We start from the raw sequence: 13,340 nt of genomic DNA, 5'->3' as shown, positions 1-13,340 counted from the left end.
GTCTGCCGTGGAACGGGCTTGTCTAAATCCATATTGATGGTCGGTCAGAAGTTTAGCATCTGTAAGGTGCTGGACTAGAGCATGGTTAATTAAGGTCTCAAATATTTTGGCAAAAAGTGGGAGGAGGCTAATAGGGCGATAATTTAATCGGTCAGTTCTTTCGCCAGAATTCTTGAATACTGGTACCACAGAAGCAGTTTTCCAACAGGTCGGAAAGCAAGATTCATTAAGGCATTTGTTGTAGAGTTTGGAGAGAACTGGAGCTACTTCGGCTGAGCACTTTTTTAATAGCACAGCTGGGATGAGGTCGGGTCCACATGCTTTGGAAGTGTCAAGGTTTTTTATGATAGCATGCACCTGAGCAGGGGTGATTTCCAGATCGTCTAGCGTGGCGTCTGTCCGCATAGGAAATTGAGGTAGGGGGTGGTTTAGAGGGTCCAGTGTGGAGTTTGAGGCAAACCGACTGGCAAGCAAGTTAGCCTTCTCGGTTGCTGAGCAAAGAACCTCGTGATTGTTGGTTAGTGGGGGAATTGTTGATTGCCCATTATTTACTACACTGTTGTAGATTTTCCAGAAGTCACGAGTTCCTAGTTTTTGTGCTTCGATGCGTTGTTTAGTGGTTTCCGTAAATTCCCTCTTAGCTGTCGCTATTTCTTTCTTAACGTTACTTCTAGCTTCTATGTACTTTTGTCTGTTTGAACGGACTTATGTCGGTTAAACCTGCGGAATGCATGCTGCCTTTGAGCAATGGCAGTTGCGCAAGTCGAAGTAAACCATTGGAGAGAGTGGGGCTTGCTAATTTATCTGATTGCTTTTGCTTGCTAATTTATCTGATTCTCTCTTTCCTTCTCTCTCCCTCCCCTTCTTTACTCCCCCCCCACTTTTCTTGGTGTATCTTGTGCTGCTACTGCTTGTTATATCACGTGTTGAATGCGTGCCTTTCGATTGATAAAAGGAGATGTGTGCACCATTTTGTTGGAAGTTTTGAATACGAGGAAGATGTCGGCTCGCTATCCCCCGTCAAGAGAAAAGACATTAAAAATCGCAAGTTTAAACAAGAGAAACCAGCGGTTTGTTTCTTTTTCTTCAATCGAGATTTGTCAAGGAAAACGACACAGAATTAGTCAGAAAAGACTGTTTAAAAAATCAGTTGTAAACGAAATTATAATGACCTCTTCACAGAGGAAGAAAGAACTATTTTAAGGCCTAGAATTGGTTTTGTAAAAAAAAAAGAATACTAACTCCAGTGAGGCGTTAGAATTCACAAGTCCAAAGGAACCAAGAAATCTTCTATAGAAATACATTAGACCACAGAAGATTTGGATTATTTTCTTGGATTACAGAACCAAGAGGATTGAAATTTTCTCGCATGAGAACATTTAAGTTAATGGCGCAAGGGAGGTAATTTACATACGCCCTCTTTTAAAAAGATTAAGTGTTGACGTGTTTTATTTCAGTTCTTTGACACTCAGTAAGTCCTGACTACACCTATATTCTTACCCCTACTATCCCTTACAATATTGTTAATGGAGTTCTTTGAGAACCGCCAGAGGGACTAATTTGGCAGACACTGCTATTGGTGAACATAAAACTGACTATAGCTTTTCTTTCCCTTTTTACCTTCCCATGTATTAAAAAAAATTGTTTATCGTGGTATTCTTTCGTTCCCCCCCCCTTCTTGTTGTGCAATGGGATAACCTTCATTGGACGTCATGATAAAATTACTGTTAAGTCATTGTCATGAAATATCTTACTATCTTTAACCAAAAGTATTATTGGATGCATGAGCAAACTGTCTGTGAAATTTCTCATCCTTCTTTCTTTTTTCCACTCGGGAACCGCACAATCTAAGACAATGCTTGGTGCATTCTTAATCTCCAAAAGCATAGTTAGTGGCAGACTATAATGTCCTGAAGTTGTACTTTGCAATTTAATATGTCTCCCTAAAATGTGACAATTCTCTTTTCTTTGCATAAATCGCATCTTTTTCCCTGATACCTCTTACACACCCATTAAATTACAGGAAATTTAACTATTTTTCATAGCTTTTACCTCCACTCCATCTCCAAAACAAAATGATCTTTGCAATTTAATATGTCTCCCTAAAATGTGACAGTTGTCGTTTCTCAAAAACTGTTCCTTAATGCTTCTGTATCTATTGAAGTTTACTGCTTTAACTTCTTCCTTGATAGCAAGGATGGTTTTACATTCTGTTGAAGAAATATCAGAAAATACTCTCTTCAATATATCTTTCATTGTTGCATATTTTAAGCTGAAATCTGTGATTCTTGGCAATTTTTCATTCCGATATATTTGCTGCATTCAGAACAATAAAGCTCCGAACTTCTTCTGAAAGAGTAATTCTAAATTTCTGTAATTTTTGATACAGAAATTCATATCGAACCAAACATTCATTTATATTTACTTTGTTAATAACGCCACTTTTCACCAGATTAACGCTGCCGGAAATGGAAAGAAAAAATACTTCCAGCGAGTTAAAATGCATTTGCGTCGAGAAAAAATAAAGTATTAGAAATACTAAAAGTTAGTCAATACTAACGGGGGGGGGGGTCACCCGACCTTGCTGGTTGTAAAATACGCTTAAATATATTTTAATTCATGCAGATTTCGTATTTATTATTACAGAACTAACTCTGTATTGATTATATATATATAGAAGTTCATGCCTTTTTCGTTCTGAATGCAGCAAATGTGTCAGAGGAAAATGAAAAATTATGAATATATATATATATATTCATAATTTTTCATATAAATATATATATATATATATATATATATATATATATATATATATATTCATAATTTTTCATATGAATATATATATATATATTCATAATTTTTCATATGAATATATATATATATATATATATATATATATATATATATATATATATATATATATATATATATATATATTCATAATTTTTCATTTTCCTCTGACACATTTGCTGCATTCAGAACGAAAAAGGCATGAACTTCTTCTGATAGAGTAATGGTAAATTTCTGTAATTTTTGATACAGAAATTCATATCGTACCAAATATTCATTTATATTAACTCTGGCCTTTTGTTGGAATAATTGGTTGGTTGGTTGGTTGGTTGGTTGGTTGGTTGGTTGTTTTTGTTTTATGGCATATCAACCTTTTTCTGGTTATTTAATGCCAAATCCAGTTATTTTGAAGAAAAGTTTTTATTAGAATATATTTGTTTTTTTTTTTTTTTTCAAGTCTGATTCTATTTAAACCATAGTTGGGAGACTAATAGGTACTACCACTCCTGGTCAGAGTAGACCTGGGAGCAATGACAATTAAAGGGTGGCTCCCCCCCCCCGGATATAGTTTAAGGTCATATAATTCCTTAAATGATATGCATGCCATTGTATTTTCGTTTAACAAGTAAATGTTGTTTAATGTGGTAATTATTATATTTAATCCATTTGCTCTAACGATACCCGTTATTACCAAGTGTCGAACACATTCTCTTTTATTTTGTGATAATGACAAAAACACGGCAGGACCCTGTTTCTCTTTGGGTAAATCTGTAAATATAGTCCATATGTCCGTATCTTCTATTCTGCATATACGTTCTCCTTTATTCAAAATAGGTTGGTATTTTGTAAAGGACGCCACCCTTCTTTTAAAACATGTTACATTATTTGCTGAACAAGACAGATTCTTATCACACAAAAGAAGACAGCTTCTCCTACTAATGTTAATGTACTCCTTTTTCAAACACCCACGTCAACAACAACAACAACAACAACAACAACCAAGTGCAGGTCACTCCAAACAGACTTTCCTTTATCTTAGACAAGGGGATATAACTCAACTGTCTTAACCTAGAGATTAACAACCAGTATTCTTAATGAACTTTTGCCAACGATGAAGTAGTGGCTGTGCATTGACATCTGGAGCACGCTTTGTCATTCACATCTCTGTTGACACTTTGAAATTACGAACACATCTCCTAACTGTGTTGACATCAACATCAACTGCATTGGATTCGTAAATGTTCAAATGGACGCCGGTGAATTTTGATCCGTTCAATTTTTCCTGCATAGACAGAATTCAAGATGCATCTCTACTTCTGATGCACGTCCATGACAGGGGTTGTTTTATTAGAATCTCATACTATCAATATCTACAACAGAGAAATGAAACTTTCAGGCCATGAACGCATGTTTAATCATAAAAATTTGCAATCCGCTTTAATCTATTCGAGTAGAATAAAAAATTGAAAGCATACCCAGTATCACTGCTTTTCTGTAAATCTCTGTTAGAGGGACAAGTACCACAGGACTGGAGAAAGGCAACAGTTTCCCCCATCTTCAAGAAGGGAAGCCGACTACAAGCAAGTAACTACAGACCAATTAGTTTCACATGCATACTCTGTAAGGTGATGGAAAAACTCGTCAGGGAAGAAGTTATAAAGCATTTAAGGGAAAACCACCTTACTAGCACAGAGCAACATGGCTTTGTACAGGGAAGGTCCTGTACTACTCAGCTTCTGGATGTTATGGATACCTGGACAGAAACTCTCGATGCAGGAGGAAGTATCGACATCGTCTACATCGACTTCATGAAGGCTTTCGATTCCGTGCCTCACCGTCGCCTCCTGACAAAGATTAAGTCATATGGCATTCAGGGCAAAGTCCTCAACTGGATTCAGGCGTTTCTAAATGCTAGGGAACAGTGTGTAGTAGTAAACGGAGCAAAATCAAGACCAGCACCAGTAACGAGCGGGATACCACAGAGAAGTGTCATTGGGCCAATGTTATTTGTCATACCTAAACTCTGCCAAAATGAAATGAAGCTGTTTGCAGATGACACAAAGTTGTTCACACGCAGTGACATCCCAGGAGCCACAGACAGCCTACAGGCTGACCTAGATAACTTGCAGAACTGGTCACAGGACTGGTTGCTCCGTTTTCACCCACAGAAATGCAGCGTCCTGAAACTAGGGAGCAGGAGATCAGAGGCTAAATACACATTGAAAGACAACTCGCTTGAAGTGATAACACTGGAAGAACATGATCATGAGAAAGACCTAGGCGTCTACATTGACAACACACTGAGTTCTAAGGAACATGTAGCTAAATCCATCGCAAAAGCAAATAAAGTTGTCGGGATCATTCGCCGCACTTTTGACTTCCTCTCGAATACAGTCTTTGTGCAACTCTACAAGAGCCTTGTGCATCCTATCTTGGAGTATTGCCACTCTGTCTGGCAGCCACACCATAAGACTTTATGCAGTGATCTGGAAGACATACAGCGCCGAGCAACCAAGCTGCTGGCATCACTGAAGGACAAGCCATATTCTGAAAGATGTAGAACCCTGAGATTGCCCACTCTTGAGCATCGGAGAAATCGTGGTGACATGATTGATCTCTATAAGTACATCCATGGGATCTATGATACAAGGAAACTGTCTTTTCAGATCGCCAAAAACAGCGTAACCAGGAGGAACAGTCTCAAAATCATTAAAAAAAAACATAGATGTCCGCAAAGAGACCTTCTCACAGTGGGTTATCAACACATGGAATGATCTCCCAGATGCAGTTGTAAAAGCACAAACGGTAAACGCATTCAAAAGCAGACTTGACACCCATTGGAGATTACTGCCGAGTTTATATTGTCCATCCTTCTAAATGGAAGCGCAAATTCCTAGGTTTCTGTGCACAGCCTGCCACAAAGTTGTCTTGGAAAATTTTCTCTTGGAATGATGAAGAGGTCCAAAACCTGGACCTCAAACATCTATATGTCAAGGTCAAAGTAAAAGTCATTATTCAAACGCCGCTAGACTTTACTAGTGTCTCAAATACCGCTAGATTTTACTAGTTTCTCAAATACTGCTAGACTTTACTAGTTTCTCAAATACCACTACACTTTACTAGTTTCTCAAATACCACTAGACTTTACTAGTTTCTCAAATACCGCTAGACTTTACTAGTTTCTCAAATACCGCTAGACTTTACTAGTTTCTCAAATACCGCTATTTACTAGTTTCTCAAATACCGCTAGACTTTACTAGTTACTTTCAATTTTCAAAGTTCGATGCAAATCATTTAATCTTTCCCTTTCTCAACACTTTCAATTTTCAAAGTTCGATGCAAATCATTTAATCTTTCCCTTTCTCAACACTTTCAATTTTCAAAGTTCGATGCAAATCATTTAATCTTTCCCTTTCTCAACACTTTCCATTTTCAAAGTTCGATGCAAATCATTTAATCTTTCCCTTTCTCAACACTTTCAATTTTCAAAGTTCGATGCAAATCATTTAATCTTTCCCTTTCTCAACACTTTCAATTTTCAAAGTTCGATGCAAATCATTTAATCTTTCCCTTTCTCAACACTTTCAATTTTCAAAGTTCGATGCAAATCATTTAATCTTTCCCTTTCTCAACACTTTCAATTTTCAAAGTCCGATGCAAATCATTTAATCTTTCCCTTTCTCAACATTTTCAATTTTCAAAGTGTTGAGAAATGGAAAGATTAAATGATTTGCATCGAGCAAATAATTTAATCTTTCCCTTTCTCAACACTTTCAATTTTCAAAGTTCGATGCAAATCATTTAATCTTTCCCTTTCTCAACACTTTCAATTTTCAAAGTTCGATGCAAATCATTTAATCTTTCCCTTTCTCAACACTTTCAATTTTCAAAGTTCGATGCAAATCATTTAATCTTTCCCTTTCTCAACACTTTCAATTTTCAAAGTTCGATGCAAATCATTTAATCTTTCCCTTTCTCAACACTTTCAATTTTCAAAGTTCGACGCAAATCATTTAATCTTTCCCTTTCTCAACACTTTCAATTTTCAAAGTTCGATGCAAATCATTTAATCTTTCCCTTTCTCAACACTTTCAATTTTCAAAGTTCGACGCAAATAATTTAATCTTTCCCTTTCTCAACACTTTCAATTTTCAAAGTTCGATGCAAATCATTTAATCTTTCCCTTTCTCAACACTTTCAATTTTCAAAGTTCGATGCAAATCATTTAACCTTTCCCTTTCTCAACACTTTCAATTTTTAAAGTTCGATGCAAATCATTTAATCTTTCCCTTTCTCAACACTTCAATTTTCAAAGTTCGATGCAAATCATTTAATCTTTCCCTTTCTCAACACTTTCAATTTTCAAAGTTCGATGCAAATCATTTAATCTTTCCCTTTCTCAACAATTTCAATTTTCAAAGTTCGACGCAAATCATTTAATCTTTCCCTTTCTCAACACTTTCAATTTTCAAAGTTCGATGCAAATCATTTTATCTTTCCCTTTCTCAACACTTTCAATTTTCAAAGTTCGATGCAAATCATTTAATCTTTCCCTTTCTCAACACTTTCAATTTTACAAAGTTCGATGCAAATCATTTAATCTTTCCCTTTCTCAACACTTTCAATTTTCAAAGTTCGATGCAAATCATTTAATCTTTCCCTTTCTCAACACTTTCCATTTTCAAAGTTCGATGCAAATCATTTAATCTTTCCCTTTCTCAACACTTTCAATTTTCAAAGTTCGATGCAAATCATTTAATCTTTCCCTTTCTCAACACTTCAATTTTCAAAGTTCGATGCAAATCATTTAATCTTTCCCTTTCTCAACACTTTCAATTTTCAAAGTTCGATGCAAATCATTTAATCTTTCCCTTTCTCAACACTTTCAATTTCAAAGTTCGATGCAAATAATTTAATCTTTCCGTTTCTCAACACTTCAATTTTCAAAGTTCGATGCAAATCATTTAACCTTTCCCTTTCTCAACACTTTCAATTTTCAAAGTTCGATGCAAATCATTTAATCTTTCCCTTTCTCAACACTTTCAATTTTCAAAGTTCGACGCAAATCATTTAATCTTTCCCTTTCTCAACACTTTCAATTTTCAAAGTTAGATGCAAATCATTTAATCTTTCCCTTTCTCAACACTTTCAATTTTCAAAGTTCGATGCAAATCATTTAATCTTTCCCTTTCTCAACACTTTCAATTTTCAAAGTTCGATGCAAGTAATTTAATCTTTCCCTTTCTCAACACTTTCAATTTTCAAAGTTCGACGCAAATCATTTAATCTTTCCCTTTCTCAACACTTTCAATTTTCAAAGTTCGATGCAAATCATTTAATCTTTCCCTTTCTCAACACTTTCAATTTTCAAAGTTCGATGCAAATCATTTAATCTTTCCCTTTCTCAACACTTTCAATTTTTAAAGTTCGATGCAAATCATTTAATCTTTCCCTTTCTCAACACTTTCAATTTTCAAAGTTCGACGCAAATCATTTAACCTTCCCTTTCTCAACACTTTCAATTTTCAAAGTTCGATGCAAATCATTTAATCTTTCCGTTTCTCAACACTTTCAATTTTCAAAGTTCGACGCAAATAATTTAATCTTTCCCTTTCTCAACACTTTAAATTTTCAAAGTTCGATGCAAATCATTTAATCTTTCCCTTTCTCAACACTTTCAATTTTCAAAGTTCGACGCAAATCATTTAATCTTTCCCTTTCTCAACACTTTCAATTTTCAAAGTTCGATGCAAATCATTTAATCTTTCCCTTTCTCAACACTTTCAATTTTCAAAGTTCGATGCAAATCATTTAACCTTTCCCTTTCTCAACACTTTCAATTTTCAAAGTTCGATGCAAATCATTTAATCTTTCCCTTTCTCAACAATTTCAATTTTCAAAGTTCGATGCAAATCATTTAATCTTTCCCTTTCTCAACACTTTCAATTTTCAAAGTTCGATGCAAATCATTTAATCTTTCCCTTTCTCAACACTTTCAATTTTCAAAGTTCGATGCAAATCATTTAATCTTTCCCTTTCTCAACACTTTCAATTTTCAAAGTTCGATGCAAATCATTTAATCTTTCCCTTTCTCAACACTTTCAATTTTCAAAGTTCGATGCAAATCATTTAATCTTTCCCTTTCTCAACACTTTCAATTTTCAAAGTTCGATGCAAATCATTTAATCTTTCCCTTTCTCAACAATTTCAATTTTCAAAGTTCGACGCAAATCATTTAATCTTTCCCTTTCTCAACACTTTCAATTTTCAAAGTTCGATGCAAATCATTTAATCTTTCCCTTTCTCAACACTTTCAATTTTCAAAGTTCGATGCAAATCATTTAATCTTTCCCTTTCTCAACACTTTCAATTTTCAAAGTTCGACGCAAATCATTTAATCTTTCCCTTTCTCAACACTTCAATTTTCAAAGTTCGATGCAAATCATTTAATCTTTCCCTTTCTCAACACTTTCAATTTTCAAAGTTCGATGCAAATCATTTAATCTTTCCCTTTCTCAACACTTTCAATTTCAAAGTTCGATGCAAATAATTTAATCTTTCCGTTTCTCAACACTTCAATTTTCAAAGTTCGATGCAAATCATTTAACCTTTCCCTTTCTCAACACTTTCAATTTTCAAAGTTCGATGCAAATCATTTAATCTTTCCCTTTCTCAACACTTTCAATTTTCAAAGTTCGACGCAAATCATTTAATCTTTCCCTTTCTCAACACTTTCAATTTTCAAAGTTCGATGCAAATCATTTTATCTTTCCCTTTCTCAACACTTTCAATTTTCAAAGTTCGATGCAAATCATTTAATCTTTCCCTTTCTCAACACTTTCAATTTTTAAAGTTCGACGCAAATCATTTAATCTTTCCCTTTCTCAACACTTTCAATTTTAAAAGTTCGATGCAAATCATTTAATCTTTCCCTTTCTCAACACTTTCAATTTTCAAAGTTCGATGCAAATCATTTAATCTTTCCCTTTCTCAACACTTTCAATTTTCAAAGTAGGATGCAAATCATTTAATCTTTCCCTTTCTCAACACTTTCAATTTTCAAAGTTACACGCAAATCATTTAATCTTTCCCTTTCTCAACACTTTCAATTTTCAAATTTCGATGCAAATCATTTAATCATTCCCTTTCTCAACACTTTCAATTTTCAAAGTTCGATGCAAATCATTTAATCTTTCCCTTTCTCAACACTTTAAATTTTAAAAGTTCGATGCAAATCATTTAATCTTTCCCTTTCTCAACACTTTCAATTTTCAAAGTTCGATGCAAATCATTTAATCTTTCCCTTTCTCAACATTTTCAATTTTCAAAGTTCGATGCAAATCATTTAATCTTTCCCTTTCTCAACACTTTCAATTTTCAAAGTTCGATGCAAATCATTTAATCTTTCCCTTTCTCAACACTTTCAATTTTCAAAGTTCGATGCAAATCATTTAATCTTTCCCATTCTCAACACTTTCAATTTTCAAAGTTCGATGCAAATCATTTAATCTTTCCCTTTCTCAACACTTTCAATTTTAAAAGTTCGACGCAAATCATTTAATCTTTCCCTTTCTCAACACTTTCAATTTTCAAAGTTCGATGCAAATCATTTAATCTTTCCCTTCTAAACACTTTCAATTTTCAAAGTTCGATGCAAATCATTTAATCTTTCCCTTTCTCAACACTTTCAATTTTCAACGTTCGATGCAAATCATTTAATCTTTCCCTTTCTCAACACTTTCAATTTTCAAAGTTCGATGCAAATCATTTAATCTTTCCCTTTCTAAACACTTTCAATTTTCAAAGTTCGATGCAAATCATTTAATCTTTCCCTTTCTCAACACTTTCAATTTTCAAAGTTCGATGCAAATCATTTAATCTTTCCCTTTCTCAACACTTTCAATTTCAAAGTTCGATGAAAATCATTTAATCTTTCCGTTTCTCAACACTTCAATTTTCAAAGTTCGATGCAAATCATTTAATCTTTCCCTTTCTCAACACTTTCAATTTTCAAAGTTCGATGCAAATCATTTAATCTTTCCCTTTCTCAACACTTTCAATTTTCAAAGTTCGATGCAAATCATTTAATCTTTCCCTTTCTCAACACTTTCAATTTTCAAAGTTCGATGCAAATCATTTAATCTTTCCCTTTCTCAACACTTTCAATTTTCAAAGTTCGATGCAAATCATTTAATCTTTCCCTTTCTCAACACTTTCAATTTTCAAAGTTCGATGCAAATAATTTAATCTTTCCCTTTCTCAACACTTTCAATTTTCAAAGTTCGACGCAAATCATTTAATCTTTCCCTTTCTCAACACTTTCAATTTTCAAAGTTCGATGCAAATCATTTTATCTTTCCCTTTCTCAACACTTTCAATTTTCAAAGTTCGATGCAAATCATTTAATCTTTCCCTTTCTCAACACTTTCAATTTTCAAAGTTCGACGCAAATCATTTAATCTTTCCCTTTCTCAACACTTTCAATTTTCAAAGTTCGATGCAAATCATTTAATCTTTCCCTTTCTCAACACTTTCAATTTTCAAAGTTCGATGCAAATCATTTAATCTTTCCCTTTCTCAACACTTTCAATTTTCAAAGTTACACGCAAATCATTTAATCTTTCCCTTTCTCAACACTTTCAATTTTAAACGTTCGATGCAAATCATTTAATCTTTCCCTTTCTCAACACTTTCAATTTTCAAAGTTCGATGCAAATCATTTAATCTTTCCCTTTCTAAACACTTTCAATTTTCAAAGTTCGATGCAAATCATTTAATCTTTCCCTTTCTCAACACTTTCAATTTTAAAAGTTCGATGCAAATCATTTAATCTTTCCCTTTCTCAACACTTTCAATTTTCAAAGTTCGATGCAAATCATTTAATCTTTCCCTTTCTCAACAGTTTCAATTTTCAAAGTTCGATGCAAATCATTTAATCTTTCCCTTTCTCAACACTTTCAATTTTCAAAGTTCGATGCAAATCATTTAATCTTTCCCATTCTCAACACTTTCAATTTTCAAAGTTCGATGCAAATCATTTAATCTTTCCCTTTCTCAACACTTTCAATTTTCAAAGTTCGACGCAAATCATTTAATCTTTCCCTTTCTCAACACTTTCAATTTTCAAAGTTACACGCAAATCATTTAATCTTTCCCTTTCTCAACACTTTCAATTTTCAAAGTTCGACGCAAATCATTTAATCTTTCCCTTTCTCAACACTTTCAATTTTCAAAGTTCGATGCAAATCATTTAATCTTTCCCTTCCTCAACACTTTCAATTTTCAAAGTTCGACGCAAATCATTCAATCTTTCCCTTTCTCAACACTTTAAATTTTCAAAGTTCGATGCAAATCATTTAATCTTTCCCTTTCTCAACACTTTCAATTTCAAAGTTCGATGCAAATCATTTAATCTTTCCGTTTCTCAACACTTCAATTTTCAAAGTTCGATGCAAATCATTTAATCTTTCCCTTTCTCAACACTTTCAATTTTCAAAGTTCGATGCAAATCATTTAATCTTTCCCTTTCTCAACACTTTCAATTTTCAAAGTTCGATGCAAATCATTTAATCTTTCCCTTTCTCAACACTTTCAATTTTCAAAGTAGGATGCAAATCATTTAATCTTTCCCTTTCTCAACACTTTCAATTTTCAAAGTTACACGCAAATCATTTAATCTTTCCCTTTCTCAACACTTTCAATTTTCAAATTTCGATGCAAATCATTTAATCATTCCCTTTCTCAACACTTTCAATTTTCAAAGTTCGATGCAAATCATTTAATCTTTCCCTTTCTCAACACTTTCAATTTTAAAAGTTCGATGCAAATCATTTAATCTTTCCCTTTCTCAACACTTTCAATTTTCAAAGTTCGATGCAAATCATTTAATCTTTCCCTTCTAAACACTTTCAATTTTCAAAGTTCGATGCAAATCATTTAATCTTTCCCTTTCTCAACACTTTCAATTTTCAACGTTCGATGCAAATCATTTAATCTTTCCCTTTCTCAACACTTTCAATTTTCAAAGTTCGATGCAAATCATTTAATCTTTCCCTTTCTAAACACTTTCAATTTTCAAAGTTCGATGCAAATCATTTAATCTTTCCCTTTCTCAACACTTTCAATTTTCAAAGTTCGATGCAAATCATTTAATCTTTCCCTTTCTCAACACTTTCAATTTCAAAGTTCGATGCAAATCATTTAATCTTTCCGTTTCTCAACACTTCAATTTTCAAAGTTCGATGCAAATCATTTAATCTTTCCCTTTCTCAACACTTTCAATTTTAAAAGTTCGATGCAAATCATTTAATCTTTCCCTTTCTCAACACTTTCAATTTTCAAAGTTCGATGCAAATCATTTAATCTTTCCCTTTCTCAACACTTTCAATTTTCAAAGTTCGATGCAAATCATTTAATCTTTCCCTTTCTCAACACTTTCAATTTTCAAAGTTCGATGCAAATCATTTAATCTTTCCCTTTCTCAACACTTTCAATTTTCAAAGTTCGATGCAAATAATTTAATCTTTCCCTTTCTCAACACTTTCAATTTT

The sequence above is a fragment of the Euprymna scolopes genome, chromosome 43, assembly GCF_053919585.1.
Source record: "Euprymna scolopes isolate OS-2025 chromosome 43, ASM5391958v1, whole genome shotgun sequence".
NCBI classification, from domain to species: domain Eukaryota; kingdom Metazoa; phylum Mollusca; class Cephalopoda; order Sepiida; family Sepiolidae; genus Euprymna; species Euprymna scolopes.
Note: the sequence above shows the minus strand (reverse complement) of the source record.